At 36.9% G+C, this 23,072-nt stretch overlaps 1 long non-coding RNA gene across 1 annotated transcript; it reads left to right on the forward strand.

Moving 5' to 3' along the window:
- Positions 1-691: 691 nt before the first annotated feature.
- On the forward strand, positions 692-6,764 carry LOC142170672 (uncharacterized). The gene is made up of 3 exons (XR_012700014.1): positions 692-1,095; positions 5,142-5,209; positions 6,144-6,764. It is a non-coding gene; the product is annotated as an uncharacterized LOC142170672 (long non-coding RNA).
- The last annotated feature ends 16,308 nt before the right edge of the window (positions 6,765-23,072 follow it).

A 23,072-nucleotide genomic window follows, 5' to 3' on the forward strand; every position in this document is an offset into this window, starting at 1 on the left:
AGAAGGCTGCAAGTTATCGTGCATATGTACCTCGACATGCGCTTGCATCGGCCCGGAACCGATGAAGTCTTTTCGACCTTAAAATCAGAGTCAATAATGCACCGCCCGGGAACGAACTCTTCAGAACGTGGCTCCGCCACCAGTTGTTTGTCGACCAGCTGAGACGAGGAAGCTTTCTCTATCTGCGGAACAATCTTAGATGTTTTGGTCATTTTTATGAACAAGGAAGAACGAGGATTAAGGTATCTGGAGTTTAATTGTTATCTGATTTTAAGGGTAAACAACATTTCTACGTATACTATTTTATGAGAGTCCTACTGTGTATAAATCTCTTTAAAATAGTAATTCTTTTACATTTATATTTATACTTCATGTTGAAAATATTGGGACCAGTTGAACCCATCGACTATATCACTACAACAAATTTGGCCTATGACCACATCACTTTTTGACAACACTTGAAAAGCGTGGTTAAATATATCTATGACAACACTTTATAAGGGTAGTCTTTAAAAAGTACTTTTGGCTACGATTTATTAGGTGACGATTATGTTAATACTATAGACTACACTTTTTAAGTATTGCCAAATCATAAATTATTGGCAACATTTATCCGTATGTGATGCAACACTTTGTGAGCGTGCTTGTTAACATTTACAAAGGCAATTGTATATAAGCGTGCGCTAAAATATATTTTCTAAAAGTTCCCGCAACAATTTCCCCCTAAAATTTTTCTGAAAAACAACGCCCTAAAATATTTCGCTAAAATCTATTTACCCACGCTAGAAGAAAATCTCCTCGTTCTTCTTTCCTAAAATTCCATAAGCAAAGTTGAGGGCTCTTCTCATATCTTTTTTGTAGATTGAGTATAGCAGAGTAGAAGGGATTGAAATACTTTTGTTGGGTTATGTGGAAATCAAATTCAATTGGAGATTTCGTTGGAAAGTGACATATTTGTCAGGCTCCTTTAATGACACAGAAAATGGTACCAATCAGTAACCGGATCTCCATGCGTCTGAGTCAGATAAAGAAACGAGTATTTGATCGGACACTTTTGCGGCGCCGGTGATCTTTCGCCGGGTTTTCAGGATTCCGGTGATGCTTTTTTTAAAAAGTTGTTCTTTTTATTCAAAATCCCAATTTAATTATTCGTTCAAATTAAATCTTGTTGATTTTTTGTGAGTATGTTTCAGCTTTTCGAAACCCTAGTAAGCTGCTTCAGTTTAAATCCCAAAATATGAATCCTAAATTTGTGTAACTAATAGACCATTAAGAGCTTGCTAAATCTGTTCTTAATTGATTGGACTAATTGTTTTTCTTGTAAGTAGAAACTAAATTGCCTGGCTAATTTTTTTATTGAAAGTTTAGTTTTTTTTATATGTGCTGTGAGTTTAACAAGCATTTCTGATTTTAATAAAGTAACTTTTTGCTATGAGAAGCATTTAACTAGGCTGCTTTAATGTTCACCTTTAATTTAGTTTTCACATTTTTACTTCTTTTGCAATACTTTTTGGCCATTCTTCAGTATTGTAATGATTAGTTTCATTTATTTTCTAAAGTTTGAACTTTTTAGGTTTTAAATCCTTTATGATTCCAAGTGATTAGTTACTTCAGTTGCAGGTGCAGGAAACATTTCTTAAGCTTCATGATAGGATTTCTTAGTTACTAATTACTTTTCATATTTGCTGAAATAACATTATGGTGCACAATGTAGCGTCCTGTCGGGGAGAAGTATTGTGTGATTCTACCAGTTTATTTCTTGTCAATAAGTTAAGGAGGTAGTGTGCTCTCATGTCTCAGAAATAGTAAAAGCTATAGTTGACGTGCCTTTTCTTATTAAATATATGTGCAGTGGAAGTATGGATACTATTATGTATAAGTAGATATTTAGAATGGAATAAACTTATCCTACTATAGAATCTTACTCTGAAAAAGATGGAAATGAGCGACAGAAGTATGATTGCATCTACGTATGCATCAATTGCATACCAGAATTGCTATGATATTGCCTCACTAGATCTGATTACTAATAATCTGATGCATTTATTACCAAGTGCCCCCCCCTCCCTTCAGGGAACCTGGAATTTAGCTTCGGCACCTATCCCTTGTGACCCCGCAAATATCTAGTCAAAACCTAATGTAACAGTTTTAAAAGAAGTCAGGTTCCTATCTAGTCAACTCTTGATATTAATGTTAGCAGCTTGTGTATTTCACATGTGTATGTTGCTTTCACAAGAACTACTTGAGTATTTAATTGACAGAAGTTGAAATAGTTGGGTGCTAGATCTAGATGGAAGTTTTGATGCATCTTTTAAAGGATAAAAATGTGCAGAACTGACACCTTCTTGAATTGATTGATCAATTAAACTAAGAAAATGAATATAGATGATAATTGTCCGCTTTGAGATGATCTTTGAACTTAATCTGTTGTTTTATTGTTAAAACAGTGGCAACTGGAAGCGGACAATCCTAGTTATTAGTTGATGTATTTGCTACCATAGCTGAAAAGACTCAAATACTAAATAATTCTCACTCAATTTATTATGTCTGACACAACCATGTTGTTCTCACTTTTCTATCAGTTAGTTTTACTTTTAATATCTCTTAATTGCTCTTGAGAAGTTAGAGCTCAAACTATCAATCCTAGAATGTTGAAATGCTTGCATTTTATGAAATGTGGTTTGGAGGCTTTTTCTAAAGTTCCAGGACACGCTACATTTGTTTTAGGTCTATAAGAAGTTTAAAACATCAGACAAATTCCATCTTTCCTGCTCTCTTATTCTTTCACACCATATTTAGTAAAAATTAGAACACCCATAAGTTAGTACTCTAGCTCCGCATGAATGCTTCATGTATAACTCTAGTATGGTGCTCCTATTATTTTTTTCTGATTTATTTTTAATTTCATTTGAACATACTCTTATTTCTGTTTGTTGACAAAACCATCTACGAGTTCTGGCAGTGTCTACTCGGTTTGAGTTTATATCATTAAAATTATTTATTTGTATATTTATAACTTTGTGTGCTTTTCTAGATGTCTATTTGTTTTTAGATTAGAGTTTGGCTTTTTGTTTTACTAATTTAATCATTTCTGATTTTATATATGTAATTAGGTTGTTACACTTTTAGTATGTTAATCATATTATTCGTGGCTTCCAGCTTGTTTATTCACAAAAAGCAAGGTATGCGTGCTATTATATTTTTAACAAGATTTAGTAAAGGAAAAAATAAATTACACTGAGCTAGTTTGTTGTTTTATCCATCTGTTATCAAGCTAATTGATGATTTTCATCATAATTCAATCTATATGAAAGCGATATAGGTAAATTTCATCAATTCTACTGAAACGCTTAAATATAAGTGAATTTCTAATCTAATTGTTACTACTTCCTAATGAATTTTTGTGGGAAGTGTGTCTCGTTCTTATCTCCTGGTTTTCATACTGGCTAATTAGTACCATCTTGGCACCATGATATTATTGAAAGAATTTATATTTAGCTATCAATTATCTTTCTGTGATGAGATTCAATCTTGTTTTGGCCTTCCATCAGATGACTTTTTCTTCAAACAACAGTAAACATGTTGATGACTCGAAATCTTGTTCTCCTATTGATCTTGTAGTATATTCAATATATGTATGTACATCTGGCTGCTTTATAGTATCATCTTGTAATATATATTGGAAGCTTAAATGGAGATTGTGTCGATCTGATCAGTCGTCTCAGGAGTTATTGCTCCGATTTCCCTATTTCTGCTTCTTTATGCTTTGTTTATACATGTTATATGGTATCGGGTTGGTTGGATCGAATATGGAATGATTTTGGTAAGGTTTGAGACACTTAGTCTCTTTTAAGAGAGCTTAAGTTAGAAAAGTCAACCGGATATTGACTTATGTGTTAGAGGCTCGGATGTGAGTTCTGATGGTTCGGTTGACTTTGGGAGGTGATTTGGGACTTAGGAGCGCGATTGGAATGAGTTTTGGAGGTTCGGAGTAGATTTAGGCTTGAATTGGTGAAGTTGATATTTTGGCAATTTTCGGTTGGTAGGCAAGATTTTGATCTAGGAGTCGAATGGAATCCCGAGAGTTGCAGTAGTTCCGTTGTGTCATTTGGGATGTGTGCAAAATTTCAGGTCATTTGGACGTGGTTTGGTTGGGTTTTTTTTATCAAAAGAGGAATTCAGAAGATTTTAGAAAGTTAGGCTTGAATCTGATGTGTTTTGGTTGATTTGATGTTGTTTGAGGTGTTTTGAAGATTGGAACAAGTTTGGATAAGGTAATGGGATATGTTTGTGCCTTTGGTTGAGGTCCCGGGGGCCTCGGGTGAGTTTCGGAGGGTTGAATGGATCATTTTAAGTTAAGAAAAATTAAAGAAAATGGTTTCAGCTGTTGTAGATATTTTGGTCTTCGCGTTCGCGAGTGGACCCTTGCGTTCGCGAAGGGTCAAGAAGGGAGGTGCCAGGTTTAGCCTTCGCGTTCGTGAAGGGGAGTTCAGCGTTCGCGAAGGGCTGGATTAGTAAGCATCGGGTTCGCGAGAGGCTTGGTCGCGTTCGCGTAGGTTGGTGAAGCTAAGGCATCGTGTTCGCGATGGTGGGGTCGCGCTCGCAAAGAAGAGTTTTGGTCAACGAAATTTGTGAGCTTCGCGAACGTGAGGCTTTGACCGCGTTCGCGAAGAAGGAAATTTAGGCCTGGACAGAATGTTTAAGTACTCGTCTTGTCCGTGATTTTGGGGTTTATTTCCTCCATAGTTGGTCGTTTTTGGAGCTTTTTGAAGGAGATTGAAGAGGGATTCAAGGGGAAACATTTGGAGGTAAGAATTTTGGACTTAAAACTCTATTCTATTGTGAAATCTACCTAATAAATCATGGAATCTAAGCCTAAAAATTGAGAAGTTAGGGCTTGAGATTAAGAGACTTTAAATGAGGATTTGAGGGGCCATTTGGACTCTAATTTTAGTGTTTTTGATATGTATAGACTCGTAGGAGGATAAGGATTCCGGTAATGTGATTTTTATCGACTTTCGAGACGTGGGCCCGGGGGTTGGGTTTGGCCAATTTCGAGATTTCTGCTATTATTTGATTGTTTTCGCTTGGGCTTCGTTCCCTTAGCATATTTTGACATCGTGATTCTGATTTTTGGATAGATTCGACGCGAGTGGAGGCCGATTCGAGGGGCAAAGGCGTTGCGAGCTAGAGATTTGACCGGTTCGAGGTGAGTAATGATTGTAAATGATGTTCTAAGGGTTTGAAACCCCGGATTTGCACATCGTAGTGCTATATTGAGGTGAGACACACGTTTGATGACGTGCGTGGGGTCGTGCACTATTTGGGATTGTGACTTGGTTCGTTTCGATTGATGGTTTTACTGCGTATTTGACTGGAATCTATTTATTATCATCATTATTTGGGTTGAATGCCATATTTCGGCTTCGTGCCAACTATTTGAACCCTTCGGGGATTTTTATTGATATTTCCTCACTGTTTTGACTTTATACTTGAACTCAGTCATGTTATTTTCCACTGTTTTCGTACTCAGCCATGTTTACTTAGTTTTAATACTCAAATGATATTTTTAAATGATGTCTGGGATGAGAAACACTGTTTTACTATTGCCCGAGTGGCTTGTGAGGATTTTTGACTGAGGCCGAGGGCCTGAGATATGTACGCCATGAGGTGGCTTATTTGATATGAGGCCAAGGGCCTAGTAATGATGCCACGAGGTGGCTTGACATTGCGCTTGGGTCGTAAGGGGCCCCTCCAGGAGTCTGTACACCCCCAGTGAGCGCGTGTACCCATTATGATGTGAGATTGAGCCTGAGGGGCTGATATTGTTCTATGTGATTGCCCGAGGGGCTGGTACTGTTCTGAGATGTTGCCCGAGGGGCGGAATTGCTGATACTGTGCCCGAAGGGTGAGCTTTTATGTGTTTACTTTTCATAACTGATTGTCAATTACCTGCTTAATTATTGAAAATGGTTTTTCATCAAACTATATTTGAGTTAAAGGATTTTACCTATCTTTCACTGTTTTACTGCTTCATTATAGAATGTCTTGTGTTTTACGTGATTTCTTGCTTTCAGTCTTTATTTACATTTGTTACTCACTGAGTTGGATTACTCACTTTTCTCCCTGCATCCCGTGTGCAGATTCCGGCGTTGCTGATCCTGCTAGTGCGAGTTGAGGGCTCCCGACGGACATTCGGAGTTCACGAGGCAGCTGTTTGGCGTCCGCAGTCCTGTGTTTTTCTCTCTTGTCATTTCTATCTCTTTCCAAACATTTGTAGTAGTTATAGACTTATCGGACTTGTAGTAGGATTATAGATGGTCATGACTAGTGACACCCCGGTTTTGGGCTGTGTTGGGTTGTTCTTCCGCGTATTTATGACATTATCTGCTACATTGAATTATTTTATCATGTTTTAGACTGTTTTCCTGTTGTTTAACTGTTTAACATACAATTAGGGATAGTTGGCTGGCCTTGTCTTCACGAGAAGCGTCATTACGACCGGGTTTGGGGTTTAGATTCGTGACAAAGATATAACTTTTTCACATTATTTGCAGGCTATAACAAAAAGTAATGCATTTTTATTTCTCTTAGTTGTAGGCATGGGAAGGCAGATCTACTAAAGAGAATAAAGAAAATGCAAATGGGGAACATAAGGCTTACAAACCTTCAGGAGTTTCTATGGTTTGAACAAGAAAAGTTCATACACTGATTAGATTAATGGTGATGTCAAGCTTATAAAAATGGACCAGTTACAAAATTAGGAGATGATGTGAAGGGTGTTAAACTAGCTAGCCATGTATTAGAAAAGAAACTTGTAGCTAAAGGGATATCGAATGAGGTTTCTAATAGATGCTAACTTCTAATTAATATGTGTAAAGTGTTATCATGATACATAAATTTTATTTGTTTTAGTTTATTGCGAGGTTGCACCTTTGAACAATTGGTTTTTCTAGTTAATATAACACATGATATATAAGTGTACGCATTTGAACTTTTTTTTTTTTTTGGTTATTTGTTAGTTGATGTAGTTCTTGAGATCTTCATACTTAGCAATGATCTCAAAATATCTGATAATATATGTTAGGTAATAAATGTGATTACTTGGGATATTAAAAAAATGTAATTTTATAAAAAATAGCACTTTACAAGGATTATTGCTAAAACTACACTTGAACAATGTGGCCTATAAGCTTCAAAAGGCCACACTTTGAAAGTGTTGCTATAGGACTTAAAAAGCGTTAGTATAAAAGGTATATACAAGCGTGGTCATTGTACCTTATAGGCTACACTTTTGAAGCGTGACTTCTAAAGCAACACTTCAAAAGTGTGGCCTTAGGGCAAAGGTTATGCCAATTTAGGCCACCCGTTAAAAGCGTTGCCTAAAGTAGCTTTTACTCAAATGCCACACTTTTTACTAGTTTAGGCTACACTTTTATAGGGTGACTGAGGCCTAAAATGTTGTAGTGGGACCCATCGACGAAAGAACAAATCGAAAAATAGTAAATTTGATGAATATTCATTTATACGGTCTATGCTACATCATTCGTTGCTACTAGTTTTAATATACACACTTTATTTAATTATATAAGATTTTATATATGGTGACAAAAGAAGAATATAAATTTTAATGTGTGTAAATTTTGAAAGAATAAATCAAACAAAGAAAGAAAAAGTACTTAATTAATATGTTTAAATTGACACCAGACATGCCCATTTCCTGTAGGCACCTAGTTTTAGATAGGGGTGGGCATATATCGGGTAAAACCGATAACCCGAACCGTTAATTCTTTATTGGGTTATCGGTATTGGGTTATTGGGTTAACAATTCGGTAACGGGTTAAAAAAAAATTTATTGGGTTATCGGTTCGGGCTCGGTTTGCATTTTTGTTATTGGGTAAAAACCGATAACCCAATAAGAATGATGTAATTTACTAATTTACCCTTAAGTATATACTAGGGTTATTTATTTTCCTAATTCCCTCTTCACTCTTCAGTCTTCAGTAGTTTGTCTCTCAGTTCTCATTCTTGTTTCCGTCGCAGCCTCCAAGAGTCAAGACGCAAGACTCACCACCAGTTCTCCGCCAGACATCAGTAGATACTGCACAGAAGTGGGAGCGTGCTTTTGTTAAGAAACAACAAAAGTTGGCAGTTTACACCGTTCTGGCAGTTTGATTTCTTTGTTTTATATATTGCAAAATTTTTTAGTTGTTTTATCTTATCGGGTAAACCGATAACCGAACTGATAACGATATATAACCGATTAATCGATAACCGATAACCAATATCTTATCGGTTTGGTTATCGGGTTATGATATTTGTAAACCGATAACCGATAGACAAAACCGATAATGTTCAAAACCGAACCGAACCGACCGATGCCCACCTCTAGTTCTAGAAAAAAAAAAGAAACAACAAGAAGATTGAAAGAAGTTTGAAGTGACAACCTCAGTTAGAGAGGTGCACCTAATAACCATTGTATCAAATGATACTTTGAGCTTGGATACACACATATATATTTAAATATTTTTAAAAAGACATAATATTATTATACATAATTTAGGAAGAGAAATATTGGATTTACGTGGCTCATAGAACTCCCCTAGATACGCCCCTACGCTTAAAGAGTGCATTGTGCACGTCTTACGCTGATTGTCTACCCCGTATGTTGTAGAACATATCGTTCTTTTGTTTTATTTTAAATCTTTTTACTAGAACTTATTTAACAAGTTTGTCTATAACTAAAATTTGGTGACTCGAAACATGTTTCTCTTTTATATATACTCTAGGGCGTTTAACTTTGTCGCTCATAACTTACCACAGTTTTTTGTTTCTTTAGTATATGATGTTTTTTGGGAAAGCATATTACTAAACTCATAAACTAAGTTGTAAATGAGGTTGTACGCTCCTTTGGACATATCTTTTCCTTAATACATTAATAGATGACTGCTTTTGATGAAAAAAAAGAAAAATCCAACCTTTTGAAATGGTACTTTAGCACCTAGCCCTTATTTCAATTTTGTGCTGCTTGCTCCTTAAAGTCTTATAAAAGTAGTATTTTACCAATTAATGAAGTCAAGCCCTGCCGAAAGCAAAATAAACAAACGATAAGAATCACAAACAGATCTATATATGAAATATCTATAGAGTGTTTGGGAAAAACTAATATGCATTTATGGTTTTGCCCTATTAGCTTAGCGTGTAGCCTATTGTAGGGTTGGCCTTATTGTGTTTACTATTATTCTATGCATATGTGGTTCAATTCCATTTAAATTTAAAATAAAATAAGTGTTAGAAGTTCAACAAATAAAAGAAGTGTTCTTTACAAGTACTTTAATGGAGTAGTTTATTACTAATTAACTTCAGCTACGCTATTCAGAAAAGTTAACTATCCCATTTGGTGTGTTTCAAACCCTTCAGAGGCTTTATAAGGATGAAATGTCAAATCATGTACAAGAACTGGACGGAGGTTTGGGAGATAAGTCGGAGTGCTCCAAAACAGTACTCTTGCCGACTTGTGTAAAACACATATTCTTGTAATTAAATGCACAAAATAACTTTAAAAGAAGAAGAAAAAAATAATAATAGAAACTAAAACTGATGTTTCATTTTAAAAGATATATTGTCTACAAAGATTTTTTTTTTCTTTCAAAAAACCAGTAGGCTAATATAAACTTGTAAATAATCGTCGGAACTATATCATCAAACGTTTGTTAGAAAGAAAATACTCCCTCCGTTCCAATTGATGTGAACATGTTTGACTGTGCACAAAGTTTAAGAAAAAATGAAAACTTTTAGAATTTGTGGTCCTAAACAAGTCAAAAAGGGACTCAGAGTACTTGTGTGGTTATAAAAGTTTCTCATTAAGGGTAGAATTGTAAGTTTAAGTTAAATTGTTTCCAAATTTAGAAAGAGGTCATTCTTTTTGGAACGGACCAAAAAGGAAATCAGTTCACATAAATTGGAACGGAGGGAGTACTTTTTTCTTTCCAATTTTCACGACTATTGTGAATGCTAAAAGTCTACCAATTAGAAAGGGAAAAAAATTAGCTACGTGCAATAGAATAAATTCAGTGTGAAATAATTAAAATCAATGAAATAATAGACAAAAAATTATAAGAAAGCGCAATAAAAGGTCTTTTCGATTGAGCATCCCCCAAAGTGTGGTAGAAAAGAGAAACACAAGAATGAATGAGTTAATTAAGTAAAGCTGATACAATATGTTAATGGAGAGAAAAAGGGAGAATGCAATCATTGAGCGTGTAGAGCTGAGCGGGTATTGTATTTCATATCCAGATTCCCCTTTGTGTTCGAAGATGATCACCTCTAGCCCTTATATATAGTTATCAGACGTGTCTAACTGTCCGGCCACACAAGTAGACTTGTGCGTTTTGAGAATACATGCAAGGACACAACTCAATTTTGATCGTTGATTTAAGATCAAATATGTTTATTATCACATTCAAAATGTGTGAGGGTGGTTATTCCAAGGCGGAGCTGGAATTCTAAGTTTGTGGGTTTCGAATTCTAGTTTGTTTGTTACTGGATTCAAAATTTACAATATATACATATTTAATAAATTTTTTAAGATAAATACAAGGTTTAGACCAAAGTTGCTGGGTTCGATCGAACCCGTAATTCCTATGCTCGCTCCGCCACTGGTTATTTCCTAAACCCAAATAGTTAAGGGGTTATATATACTCACATAAGACTCTTATGATAAGAGTTACTAACGACAAAAAATTTGGATGGTAATTGGTATGTGTAATTATTCCTAAAAATTTAAGATTTCAACGGTCAATCCACATTCCCGCACAAAGCTTTGTCCAACGTGGAATTATTTTCCTAATGCTGGATAACAATCTAGCATGAGCCAAGAACTTAGGAGAAATGGAAAAAAAATTATATATAGGGTGTGTTTGGTACGAAGATATTTTCATGAAAAATGAGTGGTTTTATCATTTATGAAACCCTTGTTTGGTTGACGAGTGAAAAACTTTTTCCGAAAAATATTTTCTAGTGTTTGGCTAGAGAGTAATAGGAAAATTTTTTTTTATGCTACTCTCCTCATCCCTTTCCCCCAAGTCCTCATGTTTCCTTGCTCGCCCCCCCCCTTCCCCTCAAATACCCAATGTTTTCAGGACTCTATTTTCTTCAACAATTTAATTATTCTTCTAAATATTCATACAAACGCAAAGGAACTAATATGCTGCTTTACTTTTTTTCGCTAGACAACGTTGAAATTTATGTTCCATAACTAAAAAGAAAATACTATTTTTTTGGTTGAAAAAGAAAGTAATCTTTCTACATCATAAAAAGAAAATACTCATTTTGTTGAAATGCAAAAAAATACTTTTTTTGTATCATGAAAGAAAATACTTTTTCTACATCATGAAAAGAAAATACTCATTTTGTTGAAAAGAAAGAAAATACTTTTTCTACATCATGAAAAGAAAGTAATTTTTTGTTAAAATGGAAAAAAAAATACTTTTTTATATCATGAAAAGAAAATACTCATTTGTTGAAATGAAAAAAAAATGTCTATAACATGAAAAGAAAGTACTATTAATAATATTTTTATTTAGGGTGGGGTGAGGTGGGTAGATGGGGGTGTATGGTGGGTTGGTAGTAGGGCTGGACATATATCGGGTAAAACCGATAACCCGAACCGTTAATTTTTTATTGGGTTATCGATATCGGGTTATTGGGTTAACGGTTCGATAACGGTTTAGAATTTTTTTACTATTGGGTTATCGGTTCGGACCTCGGTTTGCCAATTTCGTTAATGGGTTAACCGACAACCCAATAAGAATTAATAAAATTACGACTTTATCCTTAAGTATATACAAATGCTAGGGTTTCAGTTCATTCTCTCATATTCTTTCTCAATCCCACTTTTCAGTTGCTTCATCTTCATTCTTCATATACCTTACTAGTTACTCCTAACATAAGTCTTTAATATGTTATATGTGAATTCTTCTCTTTTTTGCATAACTCCGGTGAATTATTTTTTCTTTTTTGCTTAACTCTAGATTGAGTTATCTTATCGGGTAAATCGATAACCGAACCGATAATGATCGATACCCGATAACTGATATCTTATCGGTTCGGTTATCAGTTTATCAAATTTGTAAACCGATAACTGATATGCTAAACCGATAATATTCATAACCGAACCGAACCGACCGATGCCCACCCCTAATTGATAGGAATGTGGAATATAGTGGGGAAAGTTGAAAAAGAATTGTGAAGAATATTTTCCCTTCTCTTGATAGGAAAATATTTTAAATGAGTTCACTGTATTGGGAAAAAACTGAATTTATATTAAAGATGATGTGGCATGACACGTGGATTAGTTGAATGGTCAAAGAACAACAATTGACTAAGAGGCACGGTGAAAACAGCCACGGGAAGGAGAATTTAAATAAGCACGAGACGACGTATAGATACGAGTCTCGTACCAATTTAAATTATTTGCAGCCAACGGATTAGAAGGCATTGAAAGCAAGGATCAGATGACAGAAAGGAGTCCAAATTCATTATTAAATGTCTGATACGTTATAAAGTTGGTATTTAATAGGAATGATTGTATAACGGCTTATTTAATGTCATTTATTGTTCATGATTATGTCATTAAAACTGATGCTTTATTCCTTTACCTAGAATGATCTATAAAAGGAAGAAGTATCATCATTTGTAAGGACACGAGATACTATTGAGAATACACTGAAATACTTATCTATTTACCCTCTACCATTGTTCTCAAAAGTATTTTATTTTTTGTCTCCTGATTATCAGTAACCCGGATTTTTCTTTTAGCTTTGACCAAGGACTCAGATTTTTTGTTAAACAAATTGGTTCCGTTACCGGGAATCTGATAATCTTTCCTTTTAAGCTATATCTTATCTATTATTGTCACCATGTCAAATAATAACGCCGACAACAACAGTAACAACACATTGGGAAGCCATGAAAATCAAATACATCAAAATCAAGATACCGTGGTTCCCTCTCCTTTAAATTCACCACGTCAATCTCGTGAAGGCACTCCTGTTACTGAATCCCGTGCTGATCAACAAGAGCAATCTGAACATTTTGAAGGAGTTACAACTGAAGCTTTGCAAAAGCTAATCGATGCACAAGTCGGCAAAGCTCTTCAGGCACTTGTTAGTCGATTGCCTGCTGCGCCACCTACGCCGACTCCTAATAATAATACATTGGAGAACCCCCGTTCTGGTCTTGATAATTCTGGAAACGGAGCAACCCCCAGTGAACCACAAGAAGGGGGACCAGGTAATTTAAATAATTCATATTTGCAAAATTTAGTACTAACCTTGCAGAAACAGCTGAAGGAACAAAATGAGCGAATAGAGCAAATCCCTGGAGTTCCACCAATAATAAAAGGAGTAGACATGGACAAATACTCACAACAACCATGGAAGCCTAGTGCTGCTCCCCTTCCAATTCCGAAAAAATTCAAAATGCCTGACATCCCGAAATATGATGGTACTACAGACCCACGTGACCAGGTGACTGCATTTACAACTGGCGTGAAAGGCAACGACTTGACCAAACAAGAAATTGAATCAGTATTGGTCAAGAAATTTGGAGAAACACTCACCAAGGGTGCATTAACCTGGTATTCTCTTTTCTCTGAAAATTCTATTAATTCTTTTGCTGAGCTTGCAGATTCTTTTATTAAAGCACATTCGGGAGCACAAAAAGTTGAGAAAAGGATGGAAGATATCTTCAAAATCAAACAAGGGGATTCGGAGTTGCTTAGAAACTTCGTTGATAGGTTCCAACGTGAAAGAATGACTCTACCTCGTGTGCCTGACAATTGGGCTGCTATAGCTTTTGCAAGTAATTTAAATGACAAAAGTTCTGAAGCCACGAGACGACTCAAAGAAAGTCTTCGAGAATTTCCTGCAACCACATGGAATGATGTTTACAATAGGTATAGCACGAAGCTGCGAATCGAAGAAGATACCGTACCTAAGCTCCATCATGAAGAAAGGGGAGGTACCCGAAGGTCAGATTCCGAAAAAAGATCAGGTAAAAACAGGTACAATCCATATATGGGACCCGCAGGAAAGGACCCACGGTCTAAGCAAGATAACCAACAATACGATCAAAAGTCAAGGAACCAGGATTCTAGCTCTTCTTCAAAGTTCAGGAATGATAGGAATAGACAAGAATCACGTGATGATGACCGGAGTTTAAAGGCACGATTCGGTGGATATAATTTCAATGTCTCTACCTCCGAGCTCGTAGCTGTTTTAAGAAGCATGGGAGATAAGGTACGGTGGCCGAAAGAAATGCGGTCAAACCCAAGTAGACGCAATCCGGACCATTGGTGCAAATTTCACAACGATCACGGGCACAAAACTTCAGAATGCAGATTCCTGCAAAGTGAAGTAGATCATCTATTAAAGCAAGGATATCTCACTGAGTTATTTAGTGAGAAAGGAAAACAAGCTTATATGAAGAACAGACAAGAACCACCACAACCTCCTTCACCCAAAAGGACAGTGAATGTCATAAGCGGGGGAGAAGATATTCATGGCATAACTTACACAGCTTCAAACAAGGTTTCTAAGGTAACAATTACACACGGAAAACGGGTGCGGCAGGTCCTTGACAATGAAAGCATTTCGTTCGATGACGCAGATAACGAAGGAGTGACAACTCCACATAATGATGCACTGGTAATATCTTTACTTGTATATGATACTAATGTAAAACGAGTTTTGATTGATCCAGGAAGTTCTGTAAATATTATATTACTAAGGGTACTGCGGAAAATGCAAGCTGAAGACAAAATGTTACCCAAGGCGCACACCTTGTCAGGTTTCGACAACTCAAGTGTAGTAACAAAAGGTGAGGTAATACTAACAACTTTTGCTATGGGTGTTGTGAAGGAAACTAAATTTCAGGTAGTTGATATGGAAATGGCCTACAATATGATCATGGGAAGGCCATGGATACACGATATGGATGCTGTCCCATCAACCCTGCATCAAGTTATCAAATTCCCATCACCATGGGGAGTTTGTCAAATACGTGGGGATCAGCAGATGGCCAGAAATGTCAACGCTGTAACAAGTACGAGCGCGGTAAATAAAGCAAAATAGCAATTACAGGAAACAGTTGAAAGTAAAAGAGATCAAACTTCAACTGAATAAGAGAAAACAGATTTGGACTCAAGGCCTGACACAATTCAAGAACCTGAAGAGAACGAAAGCATCAAAACGACGATTGAAGAGCTTGATGCAGTGACGTTGTTTGATCAACAGCCTGAACGGAAGGTTTATATCGGGGCTAATTTAGACACGAACATGCGAGGTATGATAATCGAATTTTTAAAAGCTAACTTAGATTGCTTGGCTTGGTCCCACGCTGATATGACAGGGATACCTCCAAATGTGATGACTCACAAACTCAACGAGGACCCTTCTTTCACACCAGTAAAGCAAAAGAAACGGAACAAGGTGCTTTCAAGAACCAGGTGATTCAGGATGAAGTCCAAAAATTATTAAAAATCGGATCAATCCGTGAGGTAAAATATCCAACTTGGTTAGCTAATACGGTGGTTGTACCCAAGAAAAATGGTAAGTGGCGTGTTTGTGTAGATTATACTGATTTAAATAAAGCATGTCCAAAAGATTCCTTTCCCTTACCACATATAGATCAACTAATTGATGCGACCGCATGTCATGAACTTTTAAGTTTTTTAGATGCATACTCAGGATATAATCAAATCAAAATGGATCCTGGTGATGAAGAAAAAACTTCTTTCATCACAGACAGGGGGACTTATTGTTATAAAGTAATGCCCTTTGGTCTCAAAAATGCTGGGCAACCTATCAAAGGTTAGTCACCAAAATGTTCCAAGAACATTTAGGGAAAACAATGGAGGTATATATAGACGATATGCTCGTCAAAACCCAGCAATCTCATGATCATATTTCTCATCTATCTATTACTTTTGAAATTTTGCGAAAATTTAATATGAAACTCAACCCAGAAAAATGTGCATTTGGAGTTACATCAGGTAAGTTTTTGGGTTTTCTTGTTTCTAACCGTGGTATTGAGGTGAATCCTTCTCAGATCAAAGCAATAGAAGAAATCCCGGATATCCTTACTAATAAAAAGTAAGTACAACGATTAACGGGAAGAATTGCAGCTTTGGGGAGATTCATTTCCAAATCCTCAGAAAGGTATTTTAAGTTTTTCTCTGCACTTAAAAAGCAAGATCATTTTGAATGGAATGAAGATTGTCAGCAAGCCCTTAGAAATTTGAAAACTTATTTGTCAAAACCATCGTTGTTGGCAAAACCGAAGGCAGGGGAAAAACTTCTTATTTATCTGGCCGTATCTGAAGTCGCGGTAAGTGCTGTTTTAGTCCGCGAGGACCAAGGTAAACAATCTCCTATTTATTACGTAAGTAAGTCCTTATTGGAAGCTGAGACACGATACCCACAGCTAGAAAAATTAGCATTAGCTTTGGTCATGGCATCTAGAAAGTTAAGACCTTATTTTCAATGTCATCCCATTGTTGTAGTTACTGCTTTTCCGCTTCGAAACATTTTGCATAAACATGAACTTTCAGGAAGATTAGCAAAGTGGGCTACAGAACTAAGTGAATATGAAGTTATTTATCAACCCAGGACCGCTATAAAGTCTCAAGTACTAGCTGATTTCGTGGCTGATTTTAGCCAGGGGATGCATTTAGAAGCGGAAAAAGAATTATTAGTTTTTAATGGCGCGAACCCGGGGACTTGGGTTTTATACACTGATGGTTCATCTAATGTAAAAGGGGCAGGCTTAGGAATAGTCCTCGTACCACCTGCGGGTGAGACCATTAGACAGGCTATAAAATGTCATTCTATAACTAACAATGAAGCAGAATATGAAGCTGTAATTGCAGGTTTAGAATTGGCACGAGAACTCGGCATAACACAGATTATAATCAAGAGTGATTCTCAACTCGTGGTTAATCAGATGCTGGGGACTTACACAGCCAGAGAGTCACGAATGCAAGAATACCTCGCAAAGGTACGGGAGTTAGTAAAGCAATTCCAAACTTGGAAAGTAGTGCAAGTCCCAAGAGATGAGAATGCAGAGGCAGATGCTTTAGCAAACCTTGCATCCGCAGCAGACGTGGCAAACAATACAGATGCTTCAGTCATACATCTATTTCATTCCGTTCTCGAACCTGACAAAAACGAGGTAAATTTTAATCATCTAACATGGGATTGGAGAAATGAAATTGTTGCCTTTTTACAGCACGGAACCGTGCCTAATGACAAAGGAAAGGCTTTCGCGCTTCGCAAAAGAGCTGCACGATATTGTTTATATCAAGGTAATCTTTATCGAAAGATGTTCGGCGGACCACTAGCAAGGTGTCTCGGCCCTTCTCAAACCGAATATGTCATGAGAGAAGTACATGAAGGACATTGTGGGAATCACGCAGGAGGACGGTCACTGGTAAGAACGTTAATTCGCACAGGATATTATTGGCCTAAGATGGAAGAAGAGGCAACCATTTTCGTGTCCAAATGTGATAAATGTCAAAGGTACGGCAATAATATGCACAGACCAGCTGAGTTACTACATACTGTTTTAGTCCCTTGGCCCTTTATGAAATGGGGAATGGATATCGTAGGTCCACTTCCACAAGCGAAAGGTCAGGTAAAATTTCTACTCGTACTTACAGATTATTTCACTAAATGGGTAGAAGCAGGGGCATTTAAACAGGTACGAGAAAAAGAAGTTAAAGAATTCATATGGCGCAATATAATATGACGCTTTGGAGTACCAAAGGAGATCGTATGTGACAATTGACCACAATTCATTGGAGCACAAGTTACAGAATTTTTTCAAAGTTGGCAGATCAAAAGAATAACATCTACGCCATACCATCCAGTGGGAAATGGACAAGCGGAATCAACTAACAAAGTTATTATCAATAACTTGAAAAAGAGGTTACAAGATTCAAAAGGTAATTGACCTGAGGTGTTACCCGGAGTACTATGGGCTTATCGTACAACGACCAAAACAGGCACTGGAGAAACACCATTTTCGATGGTTTATGGTACGGAAGCCTTAATACCAGTTGAAATAGGTGAGCCAAGCACACGGTACGATCAGGCAACGGAGGAATCTAATTATGAAGAGATGCGGGTTAGCCTAGATTTACTTGAAGGAAGAAGAGAGGCTGCTTTGATAAGGATGGCAGCACAAAAGCAAGTAATAGAACGATATTACAACAGGAAAGCACGCCTCAGATTTTTCAAAATTGGGGACTTTGTGCTTAAAAAGGTTTTCCAATCTACAAAAGCTGTTAACTCAGGAAAGCTAAGTCCAACATGGGAAGGACCATACAAAGTTCGTGGCATTGCGGGAAAAAGGAGCATACCAGTTGGAAACAATGGATGGTAAAGTTTTACCCTCACATTGGAATGCTGTCCACTTAAAAAGATATTACTTTTAAGAAAGTACCTACGGTCAGGTATCATCATGTAAAAATTCTTCTCTTGATTTTTAATATTTTACTAACGATTTTAGATGCTAGGCTAAATATCCTAACTCGTGCCAAATGATGAGTCACAATCTGCAAGGCAAAATGGAGTATGCATAAATTCCTAGCCCAGGGTTACAATTAATCTGATGGAAATACACACGAGTTAGGCAGTCTTCATCTATAATCAAATAGTCGAGTCCCGTATATCTTTCTGTTTCAAGAAAAGGGCCAAAGTAAAAAGAAATAAACAAGTGTTCGAGGCTTCATACTTCACCGCTCAAACACTTGGGGGACTACATATTATACACAGATAGGTGCAAAGAAACAAATACGAGTATCGAATAAAAGTCGGCCAAACTGAAGCAAGTGTTGAGAAGAAGTTACGAAGTCTTCAGCATTCATGAGAACAACAGAGTTATCTCTCAAACTCATAAACAAAGTCATCTCTCAAACCCTTCTTAACATGTAAAGATAGGGTCATGACTATGTACTGAAACAGGTTATAAAAAAACCTTGTTTAGTTTATGTTATTTACAAATCTGTTACAAGAAAAACAGTTACGAGAAAAGTTGTAGATGTATTGTAATACATGTAACAGTCAAACACTTGTTAAAAGTTTATGAATGAAAACTTGCCAAAGTTGTTTCATACAAAACGTGTGTTTTCCTATTACTTTCATCGTATTTTAACACCATTATGAAGTTGAGACGTCTTCTTCATTAAGTGTCGATAAAATAAAAGGGCCCTCTTTTATAAGCCTCATGTCAATAAGTCATGGGAGAATCATAAAGCATTTTCAAAGGATAAAAATGTTAAACTATTCTATAAGTCCTAAATAAGTAAAGAAAAGGCAAGAGTAGAACACATTGAAGTTTTAACAAACTTCTTGATCTAATTAAAAAAAAAAAACTAAGTAGAAACTTAGTCAATAAAAGTTTATACAATTGCCCCATTATGATAACTGGGGACTTTCACCAAAAAATCCCTTAAAAACTAAGGGATAAAATCATCATTCAATTGAAGGGGTTAGTACATCAGAAGTTGCAATATGAATTTCACTTTCAGCCACAGGCACGGTGGCAACTTCTGAAGAAGCAGCAACAGGAACGGTTTCAGCTGAGCTTGAGGGGATTGACACGGAAGTTTCAACTTCCATAGACTGGGTTGTAGAAGTTTCACCCTCTGAAGCTGGAATAGCAACATTTTCAGGAACTTCAAGGGCAGGAGAAGGAGTATCAGTAGACTGTTGGCTTTTCTCGATGGTGTCTATGACTTTAGCCAGTTCAGACTGCAAGTCAAAACCCTCTTGAGCAGCTTCCATCAAAGCATCACGACGAGAATTCAGAAAAGCCCAACTCACTTCTATGTTGAAATTTTCCTCTAGAAGTCCATATTCCTTTTCCCACATAGCAAGATCGTTTTTTAAAATTTGATTTTCAGCTAAATGGGAATCAAGGGAAGCTTCAAGAGAAGCATGAGAACTCTTCAAGGCTTGAATCTCGACAAAAGAAGTCTGTAAGTCAGCCTGAGCTTGAGTTAAGTTTTGCACTAACTCTCCTGCATATTCTTCCTTTTTAGCCAAAAGTGCCTTCAGCTCTCTAACTTCTTCACTAGCTCTGGATAATTGTTCTGATAAAGAGCATTCCAAAAGCTCTTTATCTCTTTTCAATTGGCTTGAAGAAGCTTTGACTGTTGCCAGCTCAGAAATTAAACCACGGTTTTGCAGCTCTAGGAGGTTTTTATTTTCTTGCAACTCTTCTATAGCCCCTTGAGCATTTTCGAACTGCTCCTTCCAGTTGTTTGCTTCAAGTTGGGCACCCCTAGCAATTTCCTCAGCCTCGTGGACAGACTTCTCAGACTCACGAGCTTTTCTTTCCAGTGAGGAAATTCTTCTCATTAATTCCGTGCTAATAAGGTTAGCCTACAGAGGTAAGTCATGGAAATGAGAAATTGAAGATAATTTTCTTTAAAAAAAAAACAAGAAAAAAAAAACTTGTTGGTTGAAATACCTTCAAAGTAGAATGAACTACGTCGTTCATCAAAGTTAAGCAGCTATGGCTCTCCATCTTCTTCTTCTCGATATCACCAATGAGAGGTTCAAGCCAAATATCGGCTCTGCCAGTCTTCCTCAGGAGGCTATGATTGGCAGGTACTTCCAAAGTAACACTTCTCATTGACATATTTCCGCTGCTAGAACCTGTCTCTGTATGATGAACAGAGGGAAGAGGAGCAGCGGAGGGAATAGAAGGAATGGAGGGAAAAGATGTCAAAACCAACACCGGAGCAGAAGCAGGTGCGGTTGAAGTAGCCAAGGGAACAGATATAGGAGCAGTAGAAATTGGCAAACAAATGGAAGGTGTTAAAGCTGGTAAAGAAACACTTACGGTAGGCAGAGGAATGGAGGAAATAGGAACAAGTGAGGAAAGAGGAGCTTCGTCAAAAACAGGTCCGAGCTCGCCACTCTCGAAACCACTGTAAAAAAGGTGCTGAATTGATTCATTATTATCTCTTGGTTCGGCATCCTCATCAGATTGAATCAAAACAGGCTCGGTGGCGGAGGTACGAGCAGGAGTGTTTTCAATTTCATCATCAATGACTATTCGTCTCCTGGCCCTTGGCCTGGTAATTAGGGAGGTACCCTCCTCTTCTTCTTCAGAACTTTCCTTTGTAGCTTTTCTTTTAGGCAACAAGGCTCGAGCCTATATAAATCCAGAGCAGCATTCGCAGACATGCGAATGGCCATAGCTACTTCAGCTGTCATTCCTCTAATGCCAAATCCTGATTAAATAATGGATATACATGATTAAAGTTGAGGAAAAAGTGCTTAACATGTAAAACAAAATTTTGTAAAAGAGGGGATACCGTGTGTTTTGACTTTCCATCCATGTAAGGAAGAAATTGATTTCCAAGTTCTTTGCTCCCTAGTAGCAATTTTCAAAAGTGAGTCTACCCAACCACGAAAGTTGGGAATAGGTTCCACATCTCCCATGGTTGCTACAAAAAACCAAGAAGGGACGAGGTTAAAAAACAACATTCTTTTGAAATTCTCAAAAGTAGGTACGGTAAATAAGAGAAAACTTACGTTCAAAATTCCACTTCTCAGGAAAGGGAATATTTGTTTCACCAATCAAATCCACTGTACGGACAGCAACATAACAGATATACCATCCACGATCTCTGTCATCCTCAGGGTTTACCAAAACTTTTTTGCTCCTTGCAGTTAAGGTGAAAACCCCATGGCGTATTAAGTTGGGATGGTATAGATGAATGAGATGAGAAAAGGTGAAATTGACATTGGCCTTGGATGATAAATATCTCAAACAAGCCACTGTTCTCCACACCAATGGACCAATTTGGGCCAAACAAATGGTAAAGAAACGACAAAAATCGAGAATAACTGGGTCAATCGGAGGATTAAAACCCAAAGTGAAGGGGTAAGTGTAAACAGAAGAATACCCATTTCTAAAAGAAGAAATTCTTTGATTTGGGGAAGGAATTGACATTCGAAGACTATCCTTCCAATTACAATCTCTTCTTATAGTGGGGATTGTAAGCTCGGTTACTAATGTTGGGTAAGTATCGACTCCTTCTAAATTTTTAATTTGTTTTTGAAGAGACGTTTTGTCACTTTCAAAAGACAAATCACTGGGAACTATATCATCAACTGAGGGTTCTTGGGAAGTATCAAGAATTTCCCTACTCTTAGAAGAAGGGGCTTTTGGAACAAAACTCCTTGAAGAAGAACCAGAGGAACCACCTCGCGTAGATTCTAACCCTGTTCGAGGCCTACTTCCTCCGCCTCTTCTGTGTCTAATAGGGGCGTTGGGGAACTGATCTAGAATTGGAACTTTTTTACGGTTAGGGTTTGAAGAAGACATTGTCAAGAAGAAGGTATGTGTCGAAGATTAGTGAAGAAGACAAAGGAAGACAAAGTTATGTGTAAAATGGGAACCGTCAACTTTTTAAGTATAATGATGAAAAGCCTATAATAAAGGCAGCTATCACTTCGTAAATAGTGAGAATGAAGAAGTCTCGAAGAAAGGAATGAATAGCGGAATCAATTATAAAATGACACATGGACAGGGCATTAAATGGAAAAGACTGCTGAGACGTTAGTACTGTCATGAGCATTAATTGTGGCAAAAGTTCTTTTTATATGAAGATCCACTTCCCAATTATTTAATTGATAAAAAAAATGGAAAGTGGAGGGACTATCTGTATTGGAAAAAAACTGAATTTATATTAAAGATGATGTGGCATGACACGTGGATTAGTTGAATGGTCAAAGAACAGCAATTGACTAAGAGGCACGGTGAAAACAGCCACGGGAAGGAGAATTTAAATAAGCACGAGACGACGTATAGATACGAGTCTCGTACCAATTTAAATTATTTGCAGCCAACGGATTAGAATGCATTGAAAGCAAGGATCAGATGACAGAAAGGAGTCCAAATTCATTATTAAATGTCTGATACGTTATAAAGTTGGTATTTAATAGGAATGATTGTATAACGGCTTATTTAATGTCATTTATTGTTCATGATTA

This window comes from Nicotiana tabacum, chromosome 16 (assembly GCF_000715075.1).
Source record: "Nicotiana tabacum cultivar K326 chromosome 16, ASM71507v2, whole genome shotgun sequence".
Classification (NCBI taxonomy): domain Eukaryota; kingdom Viridiplantae; phylum Streptophyta; class Magnoliopsida; order Solanales; family Solanaceae; genus Nicotiana; species Nicotiana tabacum.